This window comes from Agelaius tricolor, unplaced genomic scaffold (genome assembly GCF_023055355.1).
Source record: "Agelaius tricolor isolate 1412-34295 unplaced genomic scaffold, bAgeTri1.0.p SCAF_10, whole genome shotgun sequence".
In the NCBI taxonomy this organism is placed as follows: domain Eukaryota; kingdom Metazoa; phylum Chordata; class Aves; order Passeriformes; family Icteridae; genus Agelaius; species Agelaius tricolor.
This window is the reverse complement of record NW_027269270.1, coordinates 13,566,854-13,592,051: the sequence shown is the minus strand read 5'-3', so window position 1 is coordinate 13,592,051 and position 25,198 is coordinate 13,566,854. Positions and strand designations below refer to the sequence as shown.

Genomic DNA, 25,198 nt, shown 5'->3' with positions numbered 1-25,198 from the left:
GGATTGTAGTTACAACGCTTCCAACCAGAGATTTTTTTCTCTGTTGTTTAAAATGTATAGCTCAGTGTTTAAACTGCTTTGGTTTTGCACTCTGTGCAGTAAAGAAACCATGCATTGTGCTGAAAATGAGTAGTGGGACCACTAACCACTGCCAAAATCAAGTATGAAACAAACTTTATTTGTTGTTTTTGAGTGGATATAGTTAAGTATACTATCAACCATACAGACTTTGTTTATGTGAGATTGAACACTCCAGCTGATTTATCATGTTTGTCTTCAGAGATTCTTGGAGTTCTGACAAACTGCATTTCAGGTTTGTTTTTCTGGTTTCTTTTATTTGATAGGGATATTCTAAATAGAACTCTGATTTAATAAGACTGTATGAACACTTTTTCCCAGCTGTTGTTTTAAACCCTCTGCCTGATCTTTCATTGAGTCTTCCCAAAGTCTTGTGTGATAAAAACCAGCACGTGATTGCTTCCTGTCAGCCTCCTGTGTATCTTTGGGGATTTTATAGATCAAAAGACAATCCTTTCTCAGTCTGCTCTTCAGCTAGAATTATCTCCTCACACAGATGCACTCCCATACCTCTGCATATATATTTTCAGTTGCATACATGCATTTTCTAGTTTCACATTATCATATAAAGGAACTGGAACTGTACACAGCCCTCAAGTGCAAATACATTTATGGAGGGTTGTAATGAGCTTTCCAACTTTGTTTTCTGCTGCTTTTGAAGCAATTTCTAACACTGTTTGCCTTTTGGACTACTGCTGAGTAGCAAACCAATGTTTGCAGAAAACTACTCACAATGACTCCAAGTAATAAAGGCTAATTTATAGCCCATTGTTATGTAAGTTTAGTTAGGGTTATTTTCATCACTTTCATTATTTTCATTATATTCATTAGGGTTGTTTACATTAGTTCCTATTTATTGACAGACTTTCAGCCACCATCTCATTGCCCTATTGCTCACTATTGTCAGATCTTTCTACAGCTGCTTAGAGTCAGTTTTCATTTTGCCTACCTTGAGTAATTTTGAATCATCAGGAAACTGTTTTCACACAAGTAATTTTTGGCTATTTAGGTGCAACAGTGCTCATCTAGAAGTATTCTAAGCAATTCAGTCCTAAAGAGGGCTCAAAGAGGAAAGTAAATAATGTTGTGCTGGGTGGTCAGTATCTGTCAAAAAAGAGGATGTTGATCTGGTTACTGGATCCAGTCCTAATGGCAGCTGTGCTTTCTGATTCCTGGAGATGGCTCTTGACTCCTGTAGCATTCCCTAATCTAGGGCACATCCAGTTTCCAAGATGCCTGCCTTTCCTTTTCACAGCTTCTGCCTGCTATGAGCCTGCCTCCCAAGGTCTCCCTCTGCCTCAATTGTTTATTATCACGCACTCTTAAATGTTCTTTGGTGCTCTACTTCATGCTTTTTCTTTAAAGCACTTCCATTCACTTATTATTACTACTGTACTCTCACAGATTTTCATAATTCAATGAATTGGCAAAAATGCAAGGTATAATTTACAAAAATCTTTTTTAAAAACGTGTCTCTTACCTATGCCTTGACTAAGGGTACTGTTTGGCCAAACACACACCCCCCTAACAATAATTGACAGCGCTGAAACAACAATATTGCTTATTACAGGAGAAAATAAAAGTATTTTCTTACAGTTCTGTAAGTAAATATTTTCAATGTCCATAGATCTGCTTATCCTCAGCATAGGGCTGGTAAGAAAAGGTTTCATTTTATTTTTAGTAAAATTCCCTGGTGCCTGATGTAAAGAATGGGAATGATTACAGTTATCTAAGAATCAGTTCTATTAGCTGATAGAACTTATATAAGTTCTATATAAGTTCTATCAGTTAAGACCTTAGAAGATGAGGGTACCTGTGTGTAAACATGGCACTTTGTCATCCATCTTTGTTTACCATCTATGTAATGTAACTGTGTTATTTTAAAACAATTTAAGCTGCCCTTCTACATGTTTGTTTCTCTTTGGTCTAAGTATAGGCAAATGAGTGAAAAAAACCCAAACCCCTCTGCAGAATAGACACTTAAGAATTTGGTATCAAGATCATTAGAGAGTATTAAAGAATAAATTATTCAGAAACAAGTGAGCTAATTAACAGTACAGTTTTCTGGAATTTCTTTCAGGTCACAAAGGCTGAGTAACCTCTTGTCTGAAATGGTGTTTTTGAATGAACCTTAAGACACCTCTACCTCCCTGCCCTGTTATTTATTTATTTTAGAAGAAAAATCAGTTACTACATTATTGGTATTATTGTTTCTAAGAGACTTAAAAATCATTATTGTGTTAAACACTGTTACGTTCATCAAAGGACTTTGCCCACTATGGCAAAGTCTCTAAAGAAGCTGCAGGAAGCCCACCCTGCCTGAATCTGGGAAACTGAACTGTGACTTATGATACCTGATGGGAACTTGACGTAAGATAAAGATGGTACTGTTGTCCAGTCAATCTCAGGCCTAAGGAGAAGTAACCAAGGCTGGGGAAGAAGAGTGTATCCACAAGGAAAGCCAGCTGAGCAGCTGTGCTGGAACATCAGCTCTGGCTGGGTCTGGCAGGGGGAGCCGTAGCCACAGACTCTCTGAGGCAGGGTTTGCACTCTTCCCTCCGTGGCCAGGGTGGATGGGGAGAGGTTTTGGGGATGTGCTGGTGAAGCCTCTGCTCCACATGAGACAGAGGGAATGAACACCCCCCCTTGGAGGCTGCAAGCTGAGCTTTGAGCCAGACAAGAAGCAGACCCTCCAGAGAAGGGATGGTGTTTTTATCATGCCAATTGTCCAGCATGCAACTGGCCCAGTTGTGACATTGCCACCTCCCCTCCTTGGGGCAGGGGGACATCCACAAGGGACATGAACATTCACACACATGCATCCCTTGTGATCCCAGCGAAGTCAAGACGGCTTGACTTCACTGGTGTCAGAGGCAGCTGTCATGTGTAGGCCATTAAAGACCCCCAAAGCACCCCCAGACTCATTTCTGAGGCATTCCACCACGACGATGCAACAGATCCAGTGTAGCAAAAGACAGTGTAAAACATCCCTTCCCATGGAGGGGAGGTGCTTGGGTGTTCCCATGGATCCCTGAAGGTGTTAACCCATTGAACCCCACATTTCATGGCACCCCCCAATGGAGAAGACCAGGAGAGGAGTAACTGTCTCTGGAGTCTGGATCCACTGGATCACTTTCTATCACAGTGATGCGCCTCTGTCATTCTCTTCCCTCCCGATGCCCCCTGCTTCCTTTTTTCTCTCTCCTCTCCATTTACTGGTAAATAATATCCAAGGTACTACTGACATTGGCACATTGCCTCGTTTGCCCCTTAACTTGGGGAGAGGCATCGCGCTCTAATAATCCAATCTTAAATGTGTCTTATAATGTATGTGGCTTCATGCTTAATATTTCTGTGGATTTTACCTGAAAACTTACTCTGACACTCACCAAAGTCCCGCTTAATATTCTTCCTGCTCCAGCTCTTGGAAACTGAACACCAAAAAGAAAAAAAAGAAGTGTTACTTAATGAATGTCCTAGCTTTATTCAACCACATTGAAAACGACACTTTCAGGTTCAGCTGAAAGAATAAATCTTTTTTTCCAAGAAGCTTATCTGAGAAGTTACACAAAAAATACTATGTCAAGGGATCCTTCTATGGAGGTCTCTGCTTTAATAGGAAAATGACTAAGGCTTTGTATGCCAGGATGCCCTTTGTTGCACAATGATACTCCAAAATCTGCAACTGCCAGTTTGAGAAATAGGAAAAACATAAATCAGCATCACACAGCCTGTCTTTGCCTAATGAATAGTGTAGGTTCAATAATTTATAGAAGTCTGTAAATATACTTTTTTTCTGCAGTATTTGCCCTTTTTCCCATTCTCTTATTGAAATTTGCTGGTGATGGCATCTGGTTCTCCAGGGATTTAAATTGATTTTCTTGGATGACAACATCTATTTCCAATCTTGTTACTGTGAACCAGAGAGCAGGGCTGAGGTGGGGCATGTAAATAGTCCGAGTAGAGTTTGCTAAAAGAGGCCTCAGAGCCACCTCTGGAGGGCAGGAGGTGCACCAGCCCTGGGGACAGGGAGTGCCCAGGGTGCCAGAGGCATGTCACAACCAGACAGATGAGCCTGCAACCTGCCTGCTCCACAGCAGGGTGACCTGTTCCACTCCACAGGTTCTCTACACAAGCTAGTCCAGCTTCCCCTTTCCAAAGGTGGGTTTAAGCTATCAAGGATGTTGAAAAAGCTGTGATGGAGGACCTACAGGGAAAAAAAAGCAATTCCCCGTCCCCAAAAATCCAACCGACCAAAACACAACAACCCCCAAAAACCTAATAGAAATTAAATCAGAGGAGTCATTTCTACGGCAGCTTTCTGGCGCATGTAATGTGGTTTTTTACAACCTCCCATTATCAGCAGACAAAGATTGATCGGCTAACGCAGTGACCACTCCGGGAGGGTGACGGTGCAAGGCTGGGTGTCGTGCTTGTGTCACCAAGCCTGGGTGGGGAAAGGCGCTCAGGCTGCTGCTGAGAGCCCCGTCCCTCGGCGGCACCCCTTTGTCTGGCACCGTCCTCCCGCCCCTGGCACGGAGATCCCTCTGCTCCAGCACAGCACGTGCTTTCCCGTTTCATTCCAGACCTGATGTCATGACCCAAGCCCGTTACGCGGTCCCCGCCGCTGCCCGCTTTCTCCGTCACGCCGGCAGCACCCGGACTCGGGGCTTTGCTGGGCGCACCGGGGCCGGCTGCGGGAGAGACGGCGAGGTGCGGAGCCGAGCCGTGCCGTGCCGAGCCGTGGCGCCGCCCCGCCGCTGCGCGCAGAGGGCTGCAGCCACGTTCGGCGGAGCATCCCTGCCCCAGCCCCTCCTCAGCGCGGTGCCGCACCTGTTCCCGCACCTGTGCCCGGGCCCGGGGCGCTGCCGCAGGTAGGTACGGCCGGCCGAGGGCACCTTGGCCGGCGGGCGGGGGCGGGGGGCGGCGCGGCGGGGCTGCGGCTGCCCGCCCCCTCCCTCCCTCCCTCCCTCCCTCCCTCCCTCCCTCCCTCCGTCAGGCGGGCGGGGAGCTGCGGCGGGAGGGAGCGGGAGCGGCGGGGCGCAGCCTCCCGGGCCGCAGCGGGGATGCGCCGCGGATCCCGGCCAGGAGGTGGGCGCGGAGTGGCGGCGCTGGGGGCGCGGGGCTGGAGCGGCGGGCCGGGCCGGGCCGGGCCGTGCGGGGAGTCCCGGGGCGGGCGGCGGCGGAGCCGGGCTCGGCGGGCGCTGCCGGTGCCGGTGCCGCGGCGGGGCCGCCGGGGGAGGTGGGAGCGGCCGGGGCGCGGCGGCGGCGAGCCCGGAGCCGGAGCCGGGGCCGGAGCCGGGGCCGGGACCGGGGCCGGGGCCGGGGCTGGGGCTGGGGCTGGGGCTGGGGCTGGGGCTGGGGCTTGGGCCCGGCCCGGCCGTGGCTCTGAGGCCCCGGGGCGCAGCCTGAGCATCCGGACCGGGGGGGCCGGGCCGGGCCGGGGTTACGTAACGGCATCCGCGCAGAGAGATGCGCTGGTGTCAGCCCCGGCTTCCCTGGCGCTCCCCGAAGTCGTGATTTTTTCGCCTTTCCCTGCAGAGCAATTTAAAATGCTCCAATAAACTGTGTGGTCTGTGAGATACAGTTACAGATTAGCTATTGCCAAGTTGATGCACTCTTAGAATACCTTTTTGCTTTCATTCTGTTTCTCTCCAAAAAAGGCAGGAACGGCCTGTGTTCCCAATTTGCTAGCAGGGCTGCAAATCCCTTCCAAGTACTTTGAAGATGTATTCATTAAAATTGATGTTTGCAAATCATGTGTTTGCTCAAAGTGCTGATGCTTCAAATGACTGTATGACGTGAGCTTTGCCATTGGCTCGTCATTTCATGACAGTTTCTAATTGCTGTCGTGCGCTGGGTGGATACATTGGTGATTTTCTTCCCGAAAGCTTCAGCAATGCAGGTACCATGGACTAAGAGTAACTGAAACAAAAGACCTTGCTGGACTTCGTAGAGCAAATTAGGAAGCCAAGGTCAAATAGCAAACGTCAGTGCAACTTGTATGGGGTAGCGTGAGAGAACAAAAGTATTCACAAATCTTATTTGAGAGTTTAAGCGAAAAGTGATCCTTAAATAGACTATTACTCAGTAGATGAAAAAAATTGCTTAGTGAAGGTGTGAGGAAATTGCTATTTTAAGACTACAATTAACTATATCAGCTCAATTTTAATGGAACTAGTACATTTAATTGCATTCCTAACAGATTTTCTGTTCTCTAGATGATTAACTTGCAGAATGATACCAGCTCAAAGATTAAAATCTCATCAAGTATCTAATGGTTTCTCTACAGTGTAATTGTGTTTGGTTTATAATAGTTCTTTTCTAATAACCAGCCTTTGCCCATACAGCTGTAGATGCTATAATTAGACTTTTTATCTTGGTGTAAATGACATGACCTTGACCTTTAGAGGTTAAACAGATGTCATTGTTATGGATCTTATATGTTTAGTGAAGCATTTTTATGTATATGTAATAAATACTGATTTCTTTTCTTTTTGTTTAAAAACTACACAAGGCGACTACTTTATCTTTTCTCTGCACCTTAGATAAATTACCAGACATGTGTACAACACTGATGATTTGAAAACTGTAACAGTTTTATATTTAAACAACCTTTTCTTTCCAAGCACATGGCAGGATGGATATCTGGAAAATGGTATTGGAGGGTTTATTATTGAAGTTTCCCTAAACATTTCCCCTTGCTACTGAAGGCTGAAAAAGACGCCCTTTGTTGTACTGTAGTTCATCAAGCACGCTTCTTCCACTTCCCATTAATTTGCTATTGCTCTCCCAGATCCTCCAGAGCACCTTTAGCTGTACTGTGGGGGGCCTTGGCTGCAGCCTTGCTTGTTGCTGGGATATTTTTGCTCTTAGCCCATTCTGGGAGCTCATTCATAAATATCTGTGATGTGAACACTGGTTTGCATATACTTGTAGGAATGCATGTGGGGTTTTTTCCCAAGTGCTGGTGTTGAAGGGCTGTACTCTATATATTTATATGCTCAGAGGTGTTTTTATACAGCCATCAAAACACAACTTTACTCACAGGTGTCAGAGTTGCTCTCCATCTGAGAAGCGGTTTGGACGTTATTACATTAAATATTACATTATTATGAAGCTGCCATGCTGTGGAAAGTTAAAGCTCTGTGACTGGTGTGACAGGGCAGTCTCTGGCCTCCTGCTCTATTGCAAATGGTGGCAGGCATGAGACTGCTCTCCTTTGCCACTTCTTTCTCCAGTCCACTCTGGGGATGAGCAGAGAGTGTTCATACTGCATCTTCCTTTATTCCTCTGGCCCAGGTGTGTGTGGCTGTGTGTGTGTGTGTACCCCTGGGTGCTGTGCACTTCAGCTGAGCCACAGCCTACCGATAGGCTTCTTAGTGTGGTGGAAGTGAATGGTTTTGTTCTTGTTTTTGCAAGCACATGGGATATCAGCAAGGGTTTTTCCCTGGGAATTTATGCTTCTTTACCATGGCGCTTTGTCTCAGGAGGGCTTTAGGCAGCCTTCTGTGCCTGTGCCATGCTGGAAATCCTGCTGTCCCTGCAGTGGGAGACAGGAAGGAACTGCCAGCTGCTAAAGATGTGTGTGTTTATATTTTTAATGTGTGTGTATGTATAAAATGAGCCTGTCCTAATGATTTAATTAGCCCCTCTGCCTCATGTATAGGGTGGCAAATACTTGTACATTACTCCTGTATTACTGAACAAATCAAACTGTTCCTAGAGATTTCTGAAAGTTTGTTTTTATTTTTTTTTTCTTTTCCTTGTAACTAAATGTTTTCTGGTTTTGAAGCTATTGACTATCCTGGTATGGGAAAAGGCAGCAGTTTCTGTAGATAATTTTCGTGGGAAATGTTACTCTGGGTAATTAGACTTCAAAAAGGAATTTCTCCAAGAATTTCCTTCAGGCTTGTGTTTCTTTCGTAAGCTAAGTTTAATGAGATTTAAAAAAATCCCTCACAGTGGAATACTAAAGTAAATGCATACTTTTTTTTTGGGTTGTATGTGTGTTTGTGTGTTAAATTTGCCATATCAGCATAGTTGTTGAAGGAAGCAAGTAAAAGGTACAGTATGGTTGTGAAGGATGCAGAGGTGTTAAAATGATGAATTGGATACTTTACATCAGTAGAGTAGAGCATAGATCTGGGACTGCTTTGTTATGAAAACAAGTCAGCCCAAAGTAGGTAACATTTGTCTAAGAATGATCTAAAGATCAATTTCAAGAAACCTTATCTGGAAATGTGATACACTTTTTCAGATGATGAACTGAAACATTTCTCAACAGAAAATCTAACGAGCTCAGGCTGCCCAAAGAAGAGTCTGTATGAAACCTGTGCCATGGAGTGAAGCCTACCTGCTCAGACAGAGGAGGCCTTGGCTGCATCTGCCCAGCAGCAGCTGACCTGATCAATACTGGAAAATTGAATACTGAAAAAAGGCAATAGAAGGGCTTTGCTCTGTAGCAGTTCCTGCTTCCTGCAAAATGTTTGCAGTGGGAGCCTGAAGAGTTACAGAAATGTTGGTGCTGATTGACCTTAGATATGGGCAGTGGAATTGGTGGGACTTTCATGGCTCATGCTGACAGTTTAAATCAGAAAGGGCTAAATAATAAATAAATGAGAAAGAAATTTAGGCAGTAGCCCCAGGTGTGGGGAAGCATGACAAGGGCCATGCCACTTGGAAGGGAACAGCTCGGTGTGGGGTCCAGGCCACTGGTCAGCACTTGGACACACTGAGCAGCTGCAGTGAGCATTCTGTTCCTCAGCATCTCTTGTGGCAGGGTCGCCTGGGTCTTGATTTTTGTGAATCATGGACTAGACAGGCTGGGATAGAAATGCCACACTCATCCTGCTTAATATAACATGACTTTATTTTATTCAGATTGTGATGCAGTGGTGTCTCAATTCTTGTTGCTACCCCAACCTCTTCTTCTGTGACAACCCAGTATGGATAAGGTGATGTGATATGGAATTTGGGTCAAGAGAAGTTTCTGTTAACATCCTACAGGAATGGTTCCAGGCTGGTGATTCTTCTTCTTGTTTCCTCTCTGCCTTTACTGTGTCTGTCCTGTGTGTAGTCAACCTGCATCTGCAGTGGGGCTGCAAGGGCACTCTTGCTCCCACTTGTACTTTATTAGGATTTTTATAGCTGACCTTCTCAGGGATGTGGGGCATCCTTTTGATCTTTTTTTCAGGAAAGCAGCATTTAACTGTTTCTTCCCTTCTGTCTTTGAAAATCAAATTCAACCTTGTTTGGAAAGAAATGGCAGTGTTATAGGAGAAGTGGGAGAGCAATTAACCCAGAGTGACTGTGGCTTATCTTCCTAGATTACAATTTTTGAGATTTTAGGCACAAGATAAAAGTTTCTTTAATTAATTTATTTTCAGGGAAAATGGTGGAGAGCAACTTATTTTCTTTTATAAGTTGGTATTTAGAGAGCCAGTTAGCTGTGTTGTCACATGGTAAGGATAGATCTAGGGAAAATGGAAAGGCAGGATCACTGATGGAGAGCTACAGAAATGGCAAGAAATGGACTAGGTAAAGGGACTTCCATCTTGAAAATGGGAAGCTGGAGTGGTTAGTTCAGTGACAAATGTTTCTTTCAGAGTAGAGTGGCTCAGCTGGGTGAGAAAGTGGTGGCTAATGGTGGAAATGATACTTAGTTAAAAGGAAGAAGCTTCAATATAAAGCAGCTTGCTGAGATCCGAAACAGCAGCAGTTGGTGTTGAGTCATCGTGAAGTCCCTCTGACCCCAATGTGAACATGGCATATACATCCCTCTGGTAAGTAATTATGTTGCTTTTCTCTTTAAGTCCATGCTTCTGGAATTTATTCTGTTTCTGGAGAACAAGCTTCATAAGATGCTTACTAAAAACAGAAGGATAGGAATGATGTGGAATAGAGCTGTAGAGCAGTCAGAGGATGAGTCTGTCTGTAGCCAGACAAATTATTTTTTGTTCTATGTAATGACTGAAGAATGCAAAAATCCATCTCCTTTCCCCCCTACCCCTTCCTGTCAGTTAAATACAAGTTGTCTTTCCACATTCACTTGTGCCTGACAACTCTGCTCTGTGTGTAACTTCCAGGAAGTTTAGGCAGGTCACAGTTGCTACCTGGTGTAATATTCCTGGGTGACATAATCAAGGGGAAAAATAATGCATTCTCTGACTGAAGGGAAAAAAAAAAAAGAGTTCTCTAACTCTCCCTAACTGTGACCTATATTGTGTGGGTGTGCAAATATGCTGTGGAAAGCTAAATGTAAATTACATGCTGTTCCACTGAGCAGGCTTTTCTTGGTTCTCCTAATAATTGGTAGCGTAGCCTACATACAAAACCCATGGTCAGTTTGCAGTATGCAATTCAGTGACATGCAAGGCAATGCAATTATTATTTGCAATGCAAAATAATCTTTAAAAAAACCCAAACAAGGTATTTTCTCTAGTAGCTGCATACTCTGCCTCTTGCCCAGTCACCATAAATACTGTTTTGTGACAGAGCTTGCAATTAATAAAAAGAGTGGCTTCAGTCTCTAAATAATACAATAATGGTTTTTCTTTCTTTTGATGTGTATTGAGGATTACTGGGGGAGGCCTCAAACCAAGTCAGAAATGAGGGTGAGAATTAGCCCTGCTGACCAACCCTGAGACCCTTACAGAATTCCCCAGTAGCTCCAAATGGTTCTGCAGTATCTGTGAGTTTAAGGGAAAGAAACAGAAGTAATCTATGATATGCCTTTAATTGCCTTTTCTGGTGATGCAAAGGTTTTGGTTGGATCTGCAGATGCTCTGAAATGTAGCAATGACATGGCAGCTTGGGTTCATAGCTCCTACCCTTTCCATCACAGCTGCTGTGTGTCTGCCTGCCTGCTGCAAATCTAAATTTTCTGAACTACATTTGGAAGAGGACAGGGTGTCAGATTTTTTTGCCTTTAAAATGAACGAATTCCTATTCATCAATTTCTTTGGGTTTTCATAGTGTTTTGGCCAAAACAATGTAACATCAATCTAGAAAGAGTAGGTTCAGCTAAAACAGCCAGTTGTAATCATGTGGCCTTTCCTAAAGCTGTGATATTTTTCTTAATACCCTTGGGTTTAGGTTTCCAGCTGAGATGCCCAGTGCAGATCTGCAGAGGCTGTGTAACAGATCCCTGCTCATGGTTCTCCTGATGTTTTGTGCCTTGCTGAGTGCCTCATTTTTCTCCTGGCTGTATGACCTTTGTAGAGCCAAACACCCACTTGTCCTCTCTGACAGGAATTAGCACATTCTAATAGTTGGAATGTTGCTCTGTATGAGGGCAGCATGGGGCAGAGAGGGAAGGAGGGAGGGATTGTTGCCTCCAGCTCTGATTCCTGCTGCCTTCCCAGCCCAGAGCTGTACTGGCCCTTGGCTGCTGCCTTGTGGTGCAAAGGCATGGAGATACTATTATTCCCTGCCACCTTATGGTATTTCTGGTGAAATTACCTTCTGATATATTCATGATTAGATTTCCCCCTCAATGTTCTTCAGCATTTTTAAAGATTCATACAGTGTTTTCAGATTTTTATGCTTTCTTCTTAACTTTGTGAGCACTTAACTCTGTCATTTTGCATAAAGCTGTCAAATACCAGTCATAAACCTGTGCTCTATCTCTTTACTATTCTATATATTATTGACTCTTTGAATTATTTTAAAGTTACACAGAATTCTTTTGTAAAGTATGAATCCATTGAATCTTCTACATTTTCTTCATTCTTTTTCATGTCTTTTTGTAGTAAATCAGTTAAAAATAATTTCAAAGATGGAGTAAGGAATAATGCTGTGTAAAATGCAGGTAGATAATAACAATAACTTGATAAACGTGGTGGATTTCCCCTAAGGGGAGCAGCTCTAGCTAACACCAGATAAAGGGGCTTTACATACAGTAAACCAGAACTATTGAGGTTGTGATTGATGTATATTAGGTTCATAGATCTCTATAGAAAAAAGGCAGTATCTCATAAGAAAGAAACTTTTTTTTTTTTTTATGCCATTGCATAAGTTCAAAGGTAATGAAGATAGTTAAAAATTATGTTTTTGTTTTGTGTTGTGCTTTGTCTGGTTGTGGGCACTGTGCTCAGTGCTGAGAAACACTGAGCATGCTTGTGGGGGGGTATGGCAGCTTCCGAGATTTTATTCTTCAACATCTATGGCAGCCTTCCCATTTTGGAAACTAGTGGAAACAAACTGCTCTTAAGGCTGCAGATATCTTGAGGAACACAGAGTTCTGCTTTCTTGGCTGATTCTTGGGTGGTTTGCCATGAAAAATGTGTCATAGCTGTGTGATATAACACGGAGAAAACCACCAACATTGCTAAATCTGTTTGTAGGTGAAATTTAGTTTCTTATAAAGAAATGTAATGAGTACAAACTTATTTTGAAAACTAATTTTTTAAAATCCAAATGCATCACGGGTGTGTTCATCCCTTCTGGCTTTCCAGCACTGAGGCATCTTCCACAGCTCTTGTCCTCTCTATCATTCTGTCTGTCCTGCACAGGTCACTCCCCACCTGTTAACTCACTGCTCCTGGAATTGCAGACCTGTGCCCAGGCTCCCTGCTCCTCCTGGTGACACAAGCAGGTCCTTTTGGCCAGGCTGGTGCTGCTCCATGCCTGTTCCCTCCAGCTGCCACGCCTGTGTGCTTCTCCTGAGGTCCTTGGGGGCCAGTGCCAGGGGCTGGGGGTATAAAAGGAAAAAAACCTTGGAGAACAAAAGGCCTGGATAGTCACAGTGCAAGCATACCCAGGAAAATGGGTTATTTTCCTGCCATCTCTTGTGCCTAGAAGCAGTGAAAGGTGCCATTTCTTCTTTCTTAGCAGCAAGTGAAATATTTTTGCACTTTAGGTTGGTGTTTCTGTCAAGGTGGGTTATACATCTCAGCCATGCTGAAGCAGAATTAAACATAATGGTGCAACTTCCAAATGCAGGTTTCTCATTTAGGAGGACAAGTCTTAACAGAAATAAATGTCTGTATGTGTTGTGAGACCCAGAAAGTAATTCAAGCAGACTTCTGTGAAATTTTTCTTTTTAAGCAGTCTTGGTATGCTGCAAAAATGAATTTAAAATCTTTAGTTACCCACAGGTAACAGCACAGAAAATCAATACTTTTTCAGCTAATGTCAATTTTTTCCATTAAAAGATAAATGAGGAAGTGTGAAGCTTCCAGTCTTCTCCGACTTCTGTGTGCTTCCCAGACAGCTGGTTTGAATTTATCTTTATATTTTGTATAGTGTGTACTTAGTGCTTGTCATTCCCATGACCAGCCATTGCTTGTACTTATGAATTAAATAATCAAATCATGATGTGACTGTGTATGTTTTAAAAGCCTTTGTTCAACTAAGAGGGTGAATATTTTATTTGAGGAAATTAAACTTTGTAGGAAACTGAAAATGATCCCTATCATGGCTTAGATTTTGACTTACTTGGGAATGTGCTGGCTCATGTTATCTTTGTAGTCACTGACATTTATCAGTGTTTAAGTACTGGTGCTTTGCAGGGTCTGGTCTCGCATTTAATTTTTATAAACAAAAATATTATGAGACATAATAGGCATTTTACAAATAATTTCAAAGGCTAAACCATAAATATTTGAAGGAAATGAATGGACTGTAGGTTTCAAACTTCTACTATAGACTTGTACTCTACGTAGCCTTTTGTCTTCTGAGGGTCTGACTGGGGAAGTGGAGACCACTGCCCTGGATCTGTAGAGTGAAAAAGAAAAGGAAAATGACCTTCCTAAGTTTTCCAAATGCACAGGCAAAGGTCTGCTTTTAAAAATAGGTACAGTTTTCCTGTTTCAGGATGCTTGTTAAAAATCAGAGAAAATAAGGATGAATTTGAAAATTTCTTTCTGGAACACTGCAATTTCCAACTGAATATCTACAGTGCTTTTCTCCCCTCGTTTTTAAGCTGCCTTTTAGATTTTTTATAATTGGAAAGCTGTCCCAAAACATATTTATCAGGTGTCACTATGTAGCAGTAATGCAATTAACCTTATGAGTCCTTTGTACTTCCTTAGTGTATTTGCTTGGTAGTCTTTCAAGAATTATTTTACTGCTATCTTCTGGTGTTGATTAATTTTGGAACAGGTATTGCATACAGCAGGGGAGTTTCTCTTCTGTGTAAATGGCTATGGGCATCTTGGCTGGGGTTACTGACACATATTTGGCTAAATGCTGATTTACCAGCTATTGTGAAGGACTGAAGAACGTTGAAAAAATTAACTGAGTTACTTAAGAAAATTACTGTTGTCCTTACAGCTGGAGTAATTTCTCCTCTCAAGGAAGAAAAAGAAATTGCAACAGAAATTGAAAGTCGGTATTGAGATAAAACAAATGTCAAGGGTAACAAAATACTGTACTATGTTGAGGTATGACATTGTCCTAGAGTGCCTTAAAAAAAGTGTCCAAGTTCAGTATCTTGTTCATTCTGTGGCAATATACACATTAATGAAATGTTTGAATGGAAAAACACTAAGTCTCGCTTTTGAGGAGAACTTGGATGCTCTAATTCAGTTTTCTGGTATAACTTTCTCAAGATATATTTATTTATGATAATGAAAGTATTACGAATGCTGATAAAAATCTTTTTGGGATAACATTTATGTATATCACAATAGATTTTCACTGTCTAAATGATAGATGATTCAGAATCAATGCTTTTTATTCTAATGAATTTACAAATACTGAGTTTATAATTTGTGAATAGTAACAAGGAGGGGAGGGAGAAATTTCATCTCTATTTCTATATTTATGCTATCTTTTATGGCTTTTAATATTTTATTAGCATTTTATTGTTTATACTTCTGGCATTAATCTTGCATAAAGTATTGTTTTAGGACTATTCTTATGCCTAGATGTTGTTGCCAGATAGTAGTAGAAGATTTTTCAGCATCTAAGAAATCAGTAGGCAAACAGGAAGCTTAAAAAGGAGATGCTGAACTTCAAACCATGGCATTAGAAGTTCAGAAAAACCTGAGGACTTGAGTTGGAGCCTCTGACACAAATTGTGAGGGCTGGAGCACATCTCCCGTGAAGACAGGCTGGGGGAGTTGGGTTTGTTCAGCCTGGAGAAGAGAAGGCTCCAGGGAGACTTTATAGCACCTGTCCTTACCTAAAGGGGCAGGACAAGGAGCAAGTAAATAAACGGATCAAGAGTGGGTTAAGGTCAGATGTAAGGAAGAAATCCTTCACTATGAGGGTGCCTCAGGTTGCCCAGAGCAGCTGTGGCTGCCCCATCCTTGGCAGTGTTCAAGGCCAGTTCGGACAGGGCTCTGAGCAGCTCCACCAGCTCTAGTGAAAGGTGCCCAGCCCATGGCAGAGGGTTGGAACTTGATGATCTTTAAGGTTCCTTTTTACTCAAACCATTCTGTGATTCTATATGTAGGTTTTCATTGCTAGCAAAATATGAAGTGAACCCTTTTATTCTTTTTTCTGCTTTGGTGGTGGTGGTGCCTAAATCTTCTGTTTCATAAATGTATGATTCCTGAAAAGAGAAAAGGGGACGCTTGTAGTTTGGTCACCAGTTTTATTCATGCAAGTTTATCACTAGAATTCTGCCCATATTTTGTTGAGCTTCTTCTGGAAAATCCAAATTTGTCAACCATCTTACATGGGAATAAGAAACTCTGAGTGGGAACAGTGCTCCCTGATTTGTCAAAGTCAGTGAGCAGAGGGAGGAGGAATACTTAATGAACTCAGCTTGACTGGAGTTTGTGTCAGCCAGCACATCTTCTTGGCTCAGCCAAGATCACAGATAAAATCTTATGGTGGTTGTTAACAGCAAAGTTGGAGGTGTGGATGGAATCCTGGCAACTGAGGGATTTGTGTTACGTGAATGAAGTCAGATGTCGTCATGAAAGAAAATTTTTAGTATCCTGTCTTGAGCATGAGTATTCACCCAGCAGTGATAAATGCCCCCTTTCCAGGCTGAGAATCAGTCCTAACAGAATTGCAGGTGAAGGCTGAGCTGCTTCCTTCTGAGAAATCATGATGACAGTAATTGAAACAATCAGATTTATGCTCAGCTGCTTACTGCTGGAGGTCTTTTTGTTATCTTTAACTCAGTGTTAATTTAGGTCACCCTTTAGTCTAAGTAAAAGAGACCACAAATGCTTTTTCTCTTGACTCTGTCTGTACAGAATGTCTAGAGGATGCTGTTCATTTTGGTGCTAGTGTATTTTATGAAATGTCTGTTTGATATAAGAATGAAAGGGCTTTTAAAATAATTTGATAGCTTACAGTGTGCATTAATTTATTTTGGGCATCTTCTTATATTCTTGCTTTAATGTATGGTACAAAGTCCTTAAAAATGCTTGTTTTATTGGCAATCATCAGGGATGCACAAGTGCAGCAAGAGCCTGTGAGTCTCTAATATCTCTGTCCTGCAGCTTGAAGGGTGCAAGCAGTGTCCTCCTTGAGCCCTCCTGAGACAGATGAGGAACTATGTGTGCATAGCAAACTTTGAGGTCTGCCCATAAATACTGTGCAAGGAAAAGTGTCTTCCATATATTGGCTCGCAATTGAAAACAGAATGCAAATAGAAAAAACCCACAAGAGTTACCTTTTTTCTTTGTAACACCAAATTTGTGCAAGTAAAGTTGTAACTCATCATTTGCTCACACAGCTCTTCAGAAAATTAACACAATTAACACGCTTCCAATAGATGTAGTTCTAAAGACAAGTCTTTAATTTTCCTGTTATTTATCTTCTGAATACAGTCCACCAATGTCATTTGTTTCATTAATGTTTCAGAGTGCATAATAATTTATAATAGAGAAATGTGACTGCCCTTGTCTCTTCCTCCAGGCTTAAATAAGAATGTTTTGTCATATCTATTTATATTGTGTATGTTAAAGTGTCATTATGAACCTGAAAATGCCTCTGAGTATGTTTTGTGGAAGTTGAAAGCCCCTGAGTGACAGTGGCAGGACATTGTTGACCTTGTTGGTGTTTTAAGGACTAGTGGCTGTGTTTTGGGATGCAGAACATCTTGATAGTCAGTTTTCTGTGATGTGGGCCTCTCAGATAGTCTTGTTCAAGTGTTCTCAGTGGTAAAATCTGCTTGCTTATGTTAGAGAACTGGAGTGCTTTCCTCAAATAGGGGAATATTTCTGAAAAGGTGAAACACATGGAAGGAGCCACCCACTGTGGAAATAATGGAGGCTAAGAAAGTTATTTTGACAAAAATAGTTGCAAGTACAAGCAAATATAGTTAAACAAACAGTATATGAGAGCTTTCTGACCAGTTGTGGATAAATAAGTACAAGATTTCTAGAGTTTTATTTCTTTTTCTGTAAAGTGGGAGCTATTCCCAGGCATTGGGAACTGAGATTATCTGTGGTGGAAAAAGTAATTAAGACAGGATCCTTTGAAAAATACAGCTAATGAGTTTGAAAATATTTTTTGCCTCTCCTAGACATGAAAGATGAGCACAGGCTGGATGTGGTGCATTGGGTCTGCTGAGCCTGGTGTCCTGCCCATGGCAGTAACTCAGGGCAGGGAGCACAACATCCTGCCCTTACCAAGCTTTCCCCCTGCTGTTGGACTGGGAAGCATCACAGGGAGCTCAAAATACCTATGTCCCCCACCCACCCAGCTGGTCCAGTCTCTTCCTTAAATTTGGCACGTGTACATGCTTATAATAGAGTGCTGCAGTGTGTGTAGGCTTGAAGAAACCCAGAGACATCCCATCCAGTAATGGGGGCTGGGGAAACCTCATGGTGCAGGGCAGACACCAAAGGGAAAACAGAGTAAACACAATTAAAAGAAAAATGTGGGTCATTTCCCCTCCTTCTGCTAGCCTTAGAGGATAGGCTGTAAGTTTCTGCATGGCTCTGGGGCCAAGGGAAGCCAGGGAGGTTCAGGTGGATCTGAGCCTCCTGTGGGCCCTGCAGAAAATAGAGAGACAGTTCAGGGATCCACAGAAAAGGATTTGTGACTCTGTTGGATTAGGAAGTGCAATTTATTGGTTTGTTGTACTCTGAAAAATGCTTCAGTTTTGTGCCTTTGTTACTGAATTTGTATTAAGTTTAAAAATATTTTTCATAAAAGGTAAAAAGGGAGAAAATTTTGGAAAACTGAAATTTTATCTGAATACCTTTTCAATGAAATGTTCATTTTGGTGTGTCTTGATGTTTAAAAGTATTTTTAACTTGAAATTTCTCCTTCCTTCCTCCTCTTGGTCTCTGAACTAAAAAAGAATCTGCTTCTCATGCAGCCAAAATAGGTTCTTTTTTTCAGTTAAGGATTTGAGGTTTATGAAACATGTCAATAAACATGCCCAAGGAAAAACTTGCTTGTTCCAAAAATATAAGGCAGACTTTTCTAGTTAAGAAAAGTCATCCTAGCATATGGTGTGTTTCTTTTAAGATGCAAAATATACATATACTGAGATGAACCCTCTGGGGGAACTTTGAGGCAGTAGCTCTTGCTCTTAAAGCTTCTGTCTTCATTTGTTTCAGCAGACGTTTACATTTTGAAGATTTTTCTTCCCAATTTCTAAAAGACGTTCATGGTGCCCTGCCAAACTGTTGTTGACAATCTGTTTCTGGTAGGATACTGTTAGATATAAATAGCGCCTTTTTTATGTCTAATTTTTCAAGCCAGGAGAAACATTCAGATTTGCTTTCAGCATGAGTCTAGAATAACATTGTCTCTGGCATAGTAGTTGTTGTAGTCTTGCATGACAACTGTTGTACACATTGTTTTACACGACGGAGGCTGCAGAAGGGATGGGGTTTTCTGTGTGATTGATGTGTTTGTGCTCGTAGGGCTGCCTGATGTGCTTCTTTCAGTGCCTCACTTGCTGTGGCAGCAACCTGTGTGCAGTGTCACCACGCTACTGTGACCTTCAGACAGACCAGCAACAAAAAATACATCTTGTTTTCTCAGCATCCCAAAAGCCAATTAGGAATGGTTGCCTGAGCAACACAACATCGTTGTCCAGTGCCACAGGGAAGGCTGTGATGCCAGTTGGACTGTTCTCCCAGAAATGGCACACTTCCATGCACAAAACCGTCAACTAGCAAAGGAATGGTTTTGCTTCCCGTTTGTTTTTCATCTTTGCTTGGACTCGCTTCTGCTGAAGTGGTAGAAAATAAGCAAAGGCATAGAGTAAACAGAGGAGTAGAGGATAAAAAAAAGGGCAACATGAACAAAGAAAGGAATCCTGTGGGGAACAGAGGTGGGAATGCTCTGCGTTTTGGATATAGGAACAAAGAAGTGGAAAAAATCTGGCAGAAAAGATTGTCCATGTGGAAGAAGCACTTAAACAGAATAAAGTCATTTAGAAAAGAAATGAGGGAGAAAGAAAACATGGGCGATGCTGGAGGAGCAGTGTAAATGGGTAAAAATGGGAAATATCTTTTTTTCACGCATGTAATGCTCTTACATTAAAGCTGTAGTAACTAATGAGATTTGTTAACTCTGTTTTGCTGAAAAATCTGTGTTGTTATTTGTTTTAGTTTTTGTTAATTATAAAGAAACCAACAGACTTATTGATGCTTTGATACTTGGGTAAGTTTCCCTAAAACAAAACCTACCAAAGATCTCTTCTGGATTCAGTTGCTTATTGATCTTGTGTGGTTAAGGCCCACTTGTATTTTGCAGCCAACAGCTCACAAGGGAGCAATATGGCTGGTAGCACATCTGTCTGCCTTTTTTCTTCTCAGCTTGAATGAAGAACTACCTATTTACAGCTAGGATAACTGTGGGGAGGCCTTGGCACCCGTCCAGACAAAGGGCTCACAGTCACGTCTCTACATCACACAGACATCCTCTAGCTACTTCCCTGCTGTTAACCCACCTAATTTCCCTTATTTTATACATATATAGCCCGTGAATTTTTGGATAGCTCATGTGCTGTATGAAATACTTGTTCCATCTGTTCAGAACATTTGAGCTTTATAATAAATTCAGAGCAATTCATAGGTTTAGAACTTGACTATTTTTTTTCAGCCAGTAAAGAGTTATGTGGAAGTCTTTCAAAATAAAAGCTAGGCTGTGAGAAGAGAATAACACGATAGACTAAATAGGAAATAAGGAATATTGAAACTAGATGATTTTTAAGGTCCCTTCCATCCCAAACCATTCTACAATTCTATGAAATATTTTCTTCAGTGTTTTTCCTGAGTGGGGTGTATATGTTTGAATTTTAACTACCTGAGGTCTAACTTAAGACTCAGTTTCTTCTGCCACTTAGGTGCTAGCTTGTTCAATTTTTACAGAAAGATATTCCTTGTCCAGAAGTGTTTGTGTTCTACTTTAACAGCTTTTCTGCTATGTAATTTCATTATGAATGATGTAATCTTCGAAGCTTTTATTTTTTCCTCTCCGGTAGCGTGGTCTGATGACATCAAAAACATCTGTTACATTGAGGCGTGTTCTAATATATTAAAATCTCATTTTTGCTGGTTGCTGTAGTGCTCTGCTCTATCAGATGCTTTTAATGTAGCTGCTACTGTGAGCAGTCACAATGACAAAGGACTTGTGCATGTGCAATTTGGTTTAGAAATCAGGTTTATATGTTACAGAGCTCTAATGCCAGCTACAGAAAAGCTCATCTCTCTTCCCTAAATAGCTTAATAGTTGACATGAATTTATTTTCTACTTTCATGGTATCCAACTTCTGTTCTTGTATTTTTTATATTGTAATCTCACCAGCATCTCCTGAAGGAAAGGTAAAGTTCTGATGGCTCTACCAGCTTCTTATGCAAATATCAGCTACCAAAGTAACAGAAAATGAGAAACCCACTCCATAAAAGCACCTATACAGGTTTCCCTCTCCTGTGTCTCAAAATTAAGTTTTCAGAACATCCCTCTTAAAAGGACCTGTCTTTTTCTGTTAGAGGATCTGCACTTGGTTGGGGTTCCTTTTTTGCCCTGTGAAGCTTGTTTATAAAGCTGGAAGCAATTGCAGTGACTGGGCACATGAAATAGCCACCCCACTGTGGGAATGGGAGCAGGTTTCTTGTAAGAGCTTCAAGTCTGCCATTGAGAATTGTTGCTTATTTAAATTTCAAGTCTAAATCAAGGCTAAATGCAAATTTAGGAGGTTAATTTTAGGACGCACCTAGCTAATAAAAAAATTTACTCTTATGTCTAAGGTAAAAATAAATAGAATGAAAATAATGCTTGGTTGCACTGTCCTCAGCAAAAGGAATCTCTGTTTATATAAATAGAGGTATTTATTTATTTATTTGAATGAAGAACAGTACATTTTTGAAGTGTAGTTGCAGATAAAATTCTTCATATCTTTAAATGAAGATACGTATAGATGTTATAAATAATAAACAGAGACCTAGGGTATTTTCCTTAACATTGAGGGAATAGTATAAATTTTACTGAACTGTTTTGATTTATTTTCTCTCTCTCCCTTGGAAGAAAAATCTTTTTTATGGTATGTGCACATAAAGATTTATAATTTTTGTCTCTTGACTAAAAATATAAATAGATATAAAAATAAGAAAAGGGTTTATTTAGTCTTTACTACAAAAATTGGCTACTTTATACTTTGCAAAGCTGTATATTTTATGAGTTGTTCAGTAAATTCTAAGTTCTACACCTAGAATTTCTGTGTTTAAAAAATACATTTATGATGGTCTCCTTTTAAAAAATAAAGTTATGATTCTGTAATTGTAGAAATATTTTTTTCCTCTTCCATTGTCTCTTCTACATGCAGCCTGTGTGATCTTATTTTCCATTCTTCTGACCCCATATTGCTCAGAAGATCTCTATGTATTATTATTTTTATTAGATTAAAATAGAATTCTGGATACATTTTCTATATGTCAGCTATTAATGTGATTGGGAAGGGACTCTGTGGGCTTTTAAAATTTATTTATTTGTGTGTGTTCCTGTGCTGGAGTGCCTTGTCATATGCAAGTCAAGTGGCTGGGTGAGTCACTGTGGTGTTCAAGTCAGATTACAGTCAGCTTCTCCCATCTTACTCAACTCTTTGGTGGTGTATGGTCACTGCTGATGAGTCATCTCTCTCAACTTCACTGATAAATTCCTGGTATTTCTGAAAAGTTTGTTACTGTGGCAGATGATACAGAACAAATTGGGATGGGATATTTGCTAGGATGCACGCCATAACTGAGAGCTGCTAACTCAGCACTGGCTGCAGAACTTTTGTGTGCAGTGCAGTTCAAAATATGCTTCTAGGACTGACACCTAAAACTTTTTTTAATCACTACATAATGAGGTTTTATATTTTGAAATTAGTCAAGTTACATTTTTTTTCAGGCAGCTCTCAGAACAGAGCTGCACTTTTGTAGGCATTAGGGAATATTTAAGACTAGGAAGAGATGATGGATGTCTTGCTTGGTGTGCTACGTGAGACAACAGAAAAACCTCCACTTAAAATTCCTGCAACCATCTAATTCATCTGCACTGTATCATCTGCAATAATTCTACTCTCTGCTTACACCAATTCCATTTAGAAACATAACAAGACAGAAGCAGAAGTAACTGTTGCAAATGTGGAATATGTAAGATTTACTTATGAAAGGATGTTCTTTGATGTTTTATCTTTTTATATTTTCAAGCTTAAATAGCAAGAAGGGAGATTTGATGTGTGAAACAGAGAGCAGCCAACAAGGTCCAAGTGATGCCTAGGTGTTTGAAAGACAATTTACAAATTACTTGTTGGTAGAATTGCCTTGTTAAGGTTTAAGGCTTGACATGCATCGGTGATCTCAGTGGGTTGCCAAAGCTTGGGAAGAAGGGTAGTGGACACAAAGCAGAATTTACAAGCCACGAGGACATTTGGCAGAACTCTCAAGGTAAGGCAGAAACTAATAAAACAAACTCAGCAACTGTGCTGGATCAGCTCCGGCTGGGTAAGAGGTGCCTCCAGCAGGGGGAGATCAGGACCAGACTCAGGATCACCGGCTCAGAAGAAGTGAGAGAGAGCCGTGGACTGTTTAGCATTTGAAATGAGAGAATCATTAGCCAATAGAAGATAGAATACTGATTAATAACAGAGCTATGTAACTTGTAGTCAATACATACAAATTCCTTTGTTTGCTAAAATGTACAACTTGCAAAACGTTTTGCTAGTTGGTGTGCTTGATTTGGGGAATACCACTGAGCACCCAGGTCTCTCTCAAGTGTGTCATTATTGGCTAGTTGCACGCTGGGTAGTGAGACTGAATTTTGTGGGCAACAAAACCACCCGTGTTACTGAATCACATCACATGCAGTTCTGCAGTGGGCAATAATTCCTGAACATCTGTAAAAATACCTGCTGTGGCCAGAAGTCAGAAATACACCCAACATCATAAATCCTATTGTGTAAAAATCCCAGAGATAAAAGAATGAATGATGCTACCAAGAGAGCAAGCCTGTCACCATTGTCTTGAGGTACCCCAGTGCCTTGGAGGCATATGCCCCAGCAAGGAGCTCATACTCACATATCATGTGCCTTTCTCCTTTCTTTCTGTCTGAATTCTGAACAACAATGACTGGATAATGCTATACAGTTGATCAGTGAATATGAGCATGTGAAGAGCTTTTGAGAAATAGTAATTTGATTATCTGTACTAAGAGAAAACAATTTTTTATGATATTTAGAATGCTCAGTTTTCCATTTTGGTACTTGAATAATTATGACTAAAATGCTTTCCCAAAGAAGTAACAAAACAGCAATTTATTCATAATTCTGAGGGGCTTTTTCTTTGATGATTTTTTGTATGAAGTGTGAAGGTGCTCTTTAAGTGATTTGTATTTTGCCTTAGCCTGGAGCTGCTGCACCCTTATCTCCCATGTGGCTTTAAAGACTTGGTTTGTAGCATTGCAGATGTAAAGATGATGTATTTGGTCATTATGTGCTCTATTTGTTCTGGCTCTAATAGTGGCTTTTCTGGTTCAAGAAAGGCAATGCAAGCAGCATCTGCAGCTTTGAAGCGTTTTTGCAGCAGCTTCAATCTTCATAAGTGTGTCAGATTCTTCCAATGAATAACTACTTCACAGCACTGTTTTCTCCTTGGTGGGTTTGCTTTGTATGTGGTGTGTTCCTGAGGAACAAGTCTGTTTCTTTTGTGTGGTAAATCACGGTGAGGATTTCTGTCTTTTCCGTGTATCTTTTGGAGTAAGAAATGAGACCCATTAAATGTCAGTGTTGATTTCAATGAGTCTCACTGGTAACAAATACATACATGTGTAATATCCTTGAACTGGCTGTACTAATACATAGACCTTTTTTTTTAATTGCAATTTTCCAAGGTGAGCTTGTAAATCAAGATATACTGGAGCTGTCTTTCTCTGAAAAAGGCATCTAGGATTCAGCTCTGCTTCTTTGTCTGATGTGTGAATATGCTACTTAGATAATTAATCTGGATTTCTGTGATGACAGTTGTCATGTATAGAAATAGTATTTATACAGTAATTGTCTGGGGATGCTTGTAGGTGGTCAGGAAGTGCTGGTGGTGCTAGTTAATTCCTGGAAAGAAGTCTTGCTCCTTTAGCTCCCTGCATATTTCAACCTTCATTTGTAGTTCAGAAGGACAGAGTGACCCAATATGGGTGTGATGTTTTTCCCTTTCCCTGAAGTTTTGTCAATACTTCAGTTTTAAAGCATTTATTAAATCATCTCAATTAGGATGCATTTTTTCATATTACATAAAATCTGTATATTAGAGCTAAAGTATTTCTGTAATAATTGGCTTTTGTGGCCTTTCAGCCCTTTCAGATGGGCAAACAGTAAAAGTCTAAAACATTCCAGGATAAATATTTCAGATTAGAATAGTTAACTGTCATAGTGTCGCTGTGACTAAAACTCTTAATTTTTCTGTGTGCCTGTAGAGTTTAGGACACTGCAGAATATCCCTGGTATCTGCAGAGTGGAGCATAGGCAGTGAGTCATAAATGCTCTCCTACCCTCACAGTCTTCAGGAGGGAGGATAATGGAAGTGTGGTGTTCCTGAGCCCTGGCTTCTTTCCAGGGGCTTTCAGGCAAAGCAGAGTGGCAGCAGTCACAGTGGCTTTTGTGTTGGCAAAGCTTTTACTGAGTGCATGGGTCACACCAGCACCTTTTCTGGCATGGCAGACCACTAACTGGTGTTAGTGAAGAGTGAGATTTGGTTGAGATCTGAGCATTCCC

At 41.2% G+C, this 25,198-nt stretch overlaps 1 protein-coding gene across 8 annotated transcripts in view; it reads left to right on the top strand.

Annotated features, from left to right (window-relative positions):
• Positions 1-4,838: 4,838 nt before the first annotated feature.
• OSBPL6 (oxysterol binding protein like 6) overlaps positions 4,839-25,198 on the top strand; it is a 97,322-nt gene continuing 76,962 nt past the window's right edge. For 6 of the 8 annotated variants that reach the window (XR_011680360.1, XM_071434840.1, XM_071434841.1 and 3 more), the window contains exon 1: positions 5,068-5,169. The gene's annotated coding sequence lies outside the window, so the exon portion shown is untranslated. Of the gene's footprint in view, positions 4,953-5,067; positions 5,170-9,709; positions 9,864-25,198 lie in introns of those variants that run through there. The other 2 variants (XM_071434835.1, XM_071434836.1) reach the window with 2 other exon arrangements.